The 8,125-nt window shown below is 36.9% G+C and overlaps 1 non-coding gene across 1 annotated transcript; it reads right to left on the reverse strand.

Annotated features, from left to right (window-relative positions):
* Positions 1 to 7,168: 7,168 nt before the first annotated feature.
* LOC133761270 (U6 spliceosomal RNA) lies at positions 7,169 to 7,272 on the reverse strand. Its single transcript, XR_009866072.1, has one exon. It is a non-coding gene; the product is annotated as a U6 spliceosomal RNA (small nuclear RNA).
* Between the last annotated feature and the right edge of the window lie 853 nt (positions 7,273 to 8,125).

An 8,125-nucleotide genomic window follows, 5' to 3' on the forward strand; every position in this document is an offset into this window, starting at 1 on the left:
TCTTTCTTAGCATATCCCAGTTAATCCTCCTCTGTTGGAGACCTTCACAACAAGCAGTAGAAGAGTCAAGCAACTGCAGCCACATACCAAGTGAAACTCTAAGGACCACAAATTCTACCTCTAAAGAATATTCCCCAGAGCATTGAAATACAACTTTATTCCAATGATTAGCAAAAGTTCCCATTTTTAGATTTTCCAAGTAAGCATATTTTGAAATCTAATATCTACATTACCAAATTAAATATTTTATACTGCAGAAACACTAATGCAGAATCTCAGAATAGTTCATTAACAGTGCTTCATTTAAATAAATTTGCCAATTTTTTAATGTACTGTAGTGCTTTTTAAATATATCTTTTCATCAGGCTGGTAAAAGCTTGGTAAATACATATCTTTGTACCAACCACTGGGCTAGAGGAGAAAAGAGGAGAGAGTAAGCAGCTTGCAGGAAGAGTTTACTTGATTAACTGCTAAAAGTGTGTGTGTGTGTGTGTGTGTGTGTGTGAGAGAGAGAGAGAGAGAGAGGAGAGAGGAAGAGAGAGAGAAGGAGGGAGGGAGAATCAGAAGCAGCTGACATGGTCATTCCAGATTTTAGAAAGATTTTTGGGGGGTGATTGATTTTTAGACTGTAAACTTTTTTGAGGACAGGACTATGTCTTACAATTCTTCAGACTCCTGCCATATTGAATAAAACACATGTACAGGATAAGGGCATCACAGTATTTATTATTATTTATTGCTTACTATATCTACTTCTTCCAATTTGTCTTCCTTGTGTAGCATTTAACATGCATTTTTACACATTTTTGTTGTCTAATCTTATTTTACTGAAGATTGAACCCCTTAAAATGTATGACTTTTTTGTTATATGCCCAGGAAGCAGATATGAATCTCAGTCTATGACTACAGTAGTTAAAGAAATTTCCTTTTTCTACATTTTTTTCCAAGCCCTCATCTCATTGAACTTTGGGAAATTATATAAAACTTTAGTTAAGATTATCTTTCTTTTCCCTCAGGTTTACTAGTTTCCCAGACATTTATTTATATTCATCAGCTATGTAGCAATGTACATAATTCCTTGCCCAGTAATTGCATCATCTTTCCACGTAGGTTATTAACCTAAAGATGTCCATTATCTGTCAGTTTTGCCCTTCAGATTCAGTGGTTCTCTTTGCTGTTTCATGAAAACCCTGCAGCACCAAATTATAATGGAAGATCGTGACACATTTCTTTCAGAAGTTGATAAAACAGATAGACAACGAAAAAGTCAATATGGATATAGAAAATTTAAGCAATCTATTAACAAACTTCAGGAATTTATGAATATACACAAGTAGATATCCCAAACTCATAAAAACTACAGAAGCACACAGACATATTTCAAAATTGACCATATGGTAGACTTTATATAAAGCAAATATCAAAAACTTCCTAAGAATTAAAGTTGTATAATGTATCTTTGATTTATAAAGGAATTAAGCTAGAAACTGCAATATGCTTTATAATCAAAAGATATATTTCTTAACCAAAGAATGAAAAATAAATCTCAATAAACATTATAAAACAACTTATATGAATGATAATAGCTATTAGACATATAAAACCTGTCAGATTTAACCACAACTCTGATTATGGGCAAGTATACAGTCTTAAACTCATATGTCATAAAAGAAAACTGAAATCAGTAATTTTTTAAAATCTCTAATTTAGATTCAAGTAAGGAGCCATAACTCAAGAAGTTAAAAACTAACAGCAATTTAACCTTAAGAAAACTAAATAATAAAAAGAAAGACAAAAATTGATCAAATAGAAAACAAATATAAAATAGAACCAACAAACTGAAAGGGTGTCTTTCAGAAAATCTGATAAAGTTGATAAATCTTTAGACCAAGAAATAAAGTAAGCACAAAAAAAAAATTGTGATTCCATAGATAGATGAATTATCATAAGATACTGTAGACAATTTTATCCCCTAGAAAATCTAACTTCCATAACACAGAAAATTTAGATAATCTTATATTAAAGACATTGAATACACACAGTAGAATCCCCTTACCCTTGGTTTCACTTTCCATGGTTTCATCCCCTTGCTCAACTGCAGTACAAACATATTAAATGGGAAATTTCAGAAATAAATAATTCATAGGCTTTAAATTGCACACCATTCTTGGGCATCATCTGCTGCCTTCCCAGATACTTTAGCAAGAAGTTGCATCAGAAGTAGAGTATCCAGGACTCAAACCAGCAGTCCAGTATGGGATAACAGCATCACAAAGGGGCAGCTTAAACCACTACACAACAACCCCAGCCCCTGTTCATGCAACTCTTATTTTACTTTATAATGGCCCCAAGGGGTAAGAGTAATAATGTTGGTAATTGAATTATATCAAAGAGAAGCCATAAAGTGCTTTCTTTAAAAAGGTGAAAGGGCAATCAGATATTGAGAGAGAGAGAGAAGGGGGGTATTTTAATATGTTTTATTACAATATTTAACATTACAACATATTTTTATAAATGTCCTATTTTATGATTATTTTGTGACTCTTTCATTGTGCCTAATTTATGTTATACTTTCTCATAAGTGTGTATGTACAAGAAAAAGTATAGGATATATACTAAAGGGTCATTACTATCTGCAGTTTCAGGCAGCCACTGGAGTCTTGTAATGTAACTCCTGTGGATAAGGGAAGTCTGCTGTATTTTAAGATCTTTCTACAAAGAAAACCCTTGGCCCACATGATCACTGTTAAACACCAATCTTGCAAAAATTGCCGCAGGGAATGAAAGTGAGAGAAATTTTTTCAATTTATTTGACAAGAGCATAACTGAGAGCAAAATATGACAAGGATGGCAGAAATATTTACACCTGAAAGTGCTTCAAAATTCTGTTGGATTTATTCCAGAAATACAATTGGGGTTAAACACTTCATAATCAATCAATTCAATTTACCACAATTACAGAAAAAAGGAGAGAACCATATCATCATCTCAATAGACATTGCGGGGGAAATCCTTTCATAAAATACAGCATCTATTTATGATGAAACTCTCAGAAAACTAATCCCAGAAGAGAATACTGCAAATATATTGTAGAGTGTAGATTTATTTTGTGACATCATTATGGCTGCTTGAAGTATATTCTGGTTTACTCCTTAATTCTCTCTGCTCAAAGTAGTAAGTTGCTGATTGATGAAGAGCTTAATAACTACACATGAAAGCCCTCTGTTTAGAAAAAAATCATTTCACAAGCTCAACGAGGCATTTAAAATGAACAGTTTAACAGGCAACTTGAAACTAAGGGAAAGCAAAGTAGCAGAAGCAAAAAGGAGAGATTCTAGCAGTGATACCATTCAAGTGCCATTCCCATTTATTTCCCAATTCTTTGGAAGCAGCTTGGTGACACAACCATTTCACTCCAGAGTTCAGAGGTGAACTCTTTTTTACTGCTCCGGAATAGCAGCATGAGAAATGTATCTCATATATACACAAGAATCTAAGACAAAGTACTTCTGTAAAGAAGTGGTCCATATGGAACCCTTTACCACAGGAATTCTCTGCTTGCCACATGATGGTCTTGGGATGAGGCCTCACAAAATGTCTCTGTGTAGACCTTGCCTCTGACCCAAAGCCCAGCAATGCCCTAGCGGACTCCTAAGGCTAACGTTGATCAGCACCCAGTAGCCAAAGTCTTCAGTGCTCGGAAGCAATATTGTAACCTCATTACATAAACTGTACTCTCCAATTCTCAGCCTAACAAGAACTATTCACTGTCCTTGCACTATGTACCAGAACAAAGAGGCTGCAGTTAAATAAGGTAGTCAGTGAGTGCTCCATCACAATGAATACATTTCTGCCAAAGTTTCTCCAGCCATAGAACCAAGTTTGTAGATTCTCTAGGAAACAAGAACCCCTTGTTAAATATGAACAAGAAAGAGAACAGCAGAGAAGTTTTTCCTAATAAAATTTCAGTAACAAAAATGTAGATCAAACACTTTTATTAGCTATTTCTTTCTTCCCCTGAACATATGTCCTCCAGCCCACAGCACTAGCTCTCCTGTCAGAACAAAGCTCAAGGCCAGCAGCAGAGTGACACAGGTGCCACAGCACTTCATGAAGTGCTCAACGCTACTTAGTGGCAGAGTCATCCCAGAGCTCAGGTTTTACAACCATTGAGTCGGAGATGGAGGGAACTACAGAGTATGAATAATTTGAGAATGATTTTTCACTTCTGTGCACAGGTGCAAAGAGTCTGAGCTTCTGAAAGGTAGGAAGGGAATGACCCTTGGCTGAGAAATCAATGGTAGTTAATTATTTAAAAATACCATTACTGTCTGCATCCCAACCTTTGTGGCCTGTATTCCAGTAATGAGAAGACCCAGAATCATTTGAAAGCACTCAAGCCAGGGGACAGCCAGAGCAGAGCAAAGATAGATATACCAACAGCTCAGTGCACCCGGAACCTACGTTTAGAGGTCCTTGTTTCACTTTCAAAGGATAGCTCTGCTAGACCTTCCCATTGTCAGTTCCAAGTTCTCTTTAGCCATGGGCAGATCTCCCAAACTCTATCCTGTGAGCTGTTAAACAGATCCTTAGGGAATGCACGTTTATTTCTCTCATCCTTCTTAGAACAATAGTTCTTCCCCAGAAGAACACTCCCCAAAGTCCTCCTCTCCCTTTCTCTTTCCATCCTTACCTCCCTTCCCCTTCCCAGTGTTTTTTGAGTACTTACTATGTAGCTGCCAGGTGCAGCAGTGGATATGAAGAAATTCACAATACAATCTCTGGTCTTCATAAAATTATAACTTCTCAGTCATTATCATTATCATTATCATTATCAGTTAACTAAAAATTCTCTTTTCAAATTCCCGCCATGACCTTCATTGCACTGAATCCTTTCTTCATTATACTCTTTTTATAGATGTACAGGAACCTCTACCTTTTCTGCTAAGAGTTAAAACATCTAATTCAGAGACTTTTCACTTTGACATGCTTGTTGTATTATTGTTGGCCATGAACTCTGATTCATTCACATGTGAACTGTGATGGTGAGAATGTCACACTCACTGTATGCTCCAGGTATAACTGATCTTTTTTCCCTGTCTCTGATCCCAGGGGAGACAGGTGGTCTTGTCCTCAATATGTTGGATGTCATCCTGCGATTCATTTCTTATTAACTCCCACCCCACTTACACCACCTGTGGGGCTTTTCCCAATCTCCTGCTTCAGCCTCAACCTCATTCAACACCTTCACTTCCAGCAGATATCACCCCCTATTTAATTGAGACCTGAGGGACCTTTCCACTAAGAACTCAAAGCCCAGTGCATTAACCTTCCCTCTCTGATCTAGTCTTCTCTAGAGAAAAATACTTCCCTTCTGCTGCTCAAATCCTAGAGCTAAGGGCAGACAATATCACAAATAGTGCCTGCTTCACAAGGTACAGAGTGAAGAGGATATGGAAACTGCTGATATTTCATAAGCAAAGCTGTAGAATCAGTATCAGGTCAGGTAAAAAAAAATACACTCAGTTAACTGCTGATTCTGTAAATACTGCTCTCCATAATCTTTACTTGAATAGTTTTATCAAGTTCTTTTCTGCTGTCAAGTTTAAAATCTTGCTATTAATAAATCAATGAAAGCTTAGTAGTAGCTAGTACAAATTTGTATGCAGTAAATGCTCAACAAATTTCCTAAAGAAATATTTTAATAAGATTTATTTTATTTATTTGAAAGAGTTACAGAGAGAGGTAGAGAGAGAGAGAGAGAGAGAGAGAGGTCTTCCATCCATTGGTTCACTCCCCAGTTGGCTACAATCGCCAGAGCTGCGCCGATCCAAAGCCAAGAGTCAGGAGCTTCTTCTGGGTCTCCCATGTGAGTACAGGGGCCCAAGGACTTGGGCCATCTTCCACTGTTTTCCCAGACCATAGCAGAGAGCTGGATTGGAAGTGGAGCAGCCAAGGCTTGAACCAGTGCCCATATGGGATTCCGGTGAGTCAGGCCAGGGCCTTTTTTTTTTTTTTTTTTTTGACAGGCAGAGTGGATAGTGAGAGAGAGAGACAGAGAGAAAGGTCTTCCTTTTTGCCATTGGTTCACCCTCCAATGGCCGCTGCGGCCAGCGCATCTCGCTGATCCGAAGCCAGGAGCCAGGTGCTTCTCCTGGTCTCCCATGCAGGTGCAGGGCCCAAGGACTTGGACCATCCTCCACTGCCTTCCCGGGCCATAGCAGAGAGCTGGCCTGGAAGATGGGCAACCGGGATAGAGTCCGGTGCCCCAACCAGGACTAGAACCTGGTGTGCTGGTGCCGCAAGGTAGAGAGTTAGCCTGTTAAGCCATGGCGCCGGCCACAGGCCAGGGCTTTAACCTGCTGTGCCACAGCACAGGCTCCGAAATAGATATTTTTTAATTGCATCCACATTTCACTTTAAAAAATATGGACTTTCAAAAAAAAATGACCTAAATGAAAGATCTCTATGAGTGAGATCCTAGCGGAAAGAAGGGGCCATCAAAGAAGGTAGTACCTTTCTCTGAAGGGAGGAGAGAACTTACATTTTGAATATGGCTTTGTCTAAATAAGATCGGAGTTGGTGAACTCAAGAGGCTTCCATAGCCTTGGCAGCTCATGACAAGAGCCTCGAGTGATTACTGACATCATAAATAAGAGTGTCAATTGTTAAATCAACAACAGGAGTCACTGTGCACTTGCTCCCCATGTAGGATCTCTGGCCTTAATGTTCCTTAACAGCGGAGACAAAGGCTGTAAATAATCATCAAGTATCAAAATGTCCATTTTTTCCAATACATTACATTTTCATGTTAAGAAACTAGGATAAGAAAAACAATTACACATATATAAGCAAATGTATTCAAATTGATGACTGTGTACTATGAGAATTAATGTGTACTCTGAGAATTAATGGTAAAATTAGCACTCAAACAGTACTCTATACTGTGCGTCTTTGTGGATGCAGTCTGTTGAAATCTTTACTTAGTATATACTAGGCTGATCTTCTGTATATAAAGATAATTGAAAATGAATCATGATGAAGAATGGGATGGGAGAGGGAGTGGAAGAAGGGATGGTTGCAGATGGGAGGGATGTTATGGGGGAAAAGCTGCTATAATTCAAAATTTGTACTTTGGAAATTTATATTTATTAAATAAAAGTTGAAAAAAAATATGGAATACCTCACGAATTTGCATGCCATCCTTACATAGGGGCCGTGCTAATTTCTGTGTCATTCCAATTTTAGTATATGTGCTGCAGAAGTAAGCACCATATTTCATTTCTTTTATAATTAACAATTTTGACATTTAAAAAATTAAACAGTCACCAATATTCTAATTGTGGAATAAAATCACAGTGGTTCTTATTTAAGATTACTACTTCCTCTCATTACAGATTTTCTTCCATTACTGACATGAGAAACCATAATTTTTGTAAAACTTTGGAGATTAATTGCAGTAGAATCCTAAGAAAAATTTTAAAGCTCTCAAATTACAATAGTACGAAAACAATCCAATTAAAATAGCCTATCTATTATCTATCTATCTATCTATCTATCTATCTATCTATCTATCTATTTATCTCCCTATCTATCTCCATACTATGGAAAATTACTCAGCAATAAAAAGCAATGACTTGTTGACACATTCAATAATTTGAATACATCTGCTTATATATGTGTAGTTGTTCTTCTTATCCTAGTTTCTTAAAGTGAAAATGTAATGTATTGGAAAAAATGGACATTTTGATACTTGATGATTATTTACAGCCTTTGTCTCTACTGTTGAGGAACACTTTTTTTTCTTCATTATATTTGTTGAAGTCTTTTCTTAGCAAGGGTAACCTTGTAAGTATAAAGTAAACTGAATAGAGATCTTTGTAAAAATTAAGAATGGGAATAGGAAAGGGAGGTGAGATAAGAGTTGCAGCATGGGCAGGAGAAAGGGTAGGGTGGCAAGTACCACTAGGTTCCTAAATTTGTTTATGAAATACATGAAACTTATGTATCTTAAATAAAATTTTTAAAAGTCAAAACATAAAATGGAAAAAGAGATCACTGATATCATATCACCTTCTAATTTTATATAAAATGCTATGATTTTTCTCCAAGTTCTGCAGTAGCT

This window comes from Lepus europaeus, chromosome 5, assembly GCF_033115175.1.
Source record: "Lepus europaeus isolate LE1 chromosome 5, mLepTim1.pri, whole genome shotgun sequence".
In the NCBI taxonomy this organism is placed as follows: Eukaryota; Metazoa; Chordata; class Mammalia; order Lagomorpha; family Leporidae; genus Lepus; species Lepus europaeus.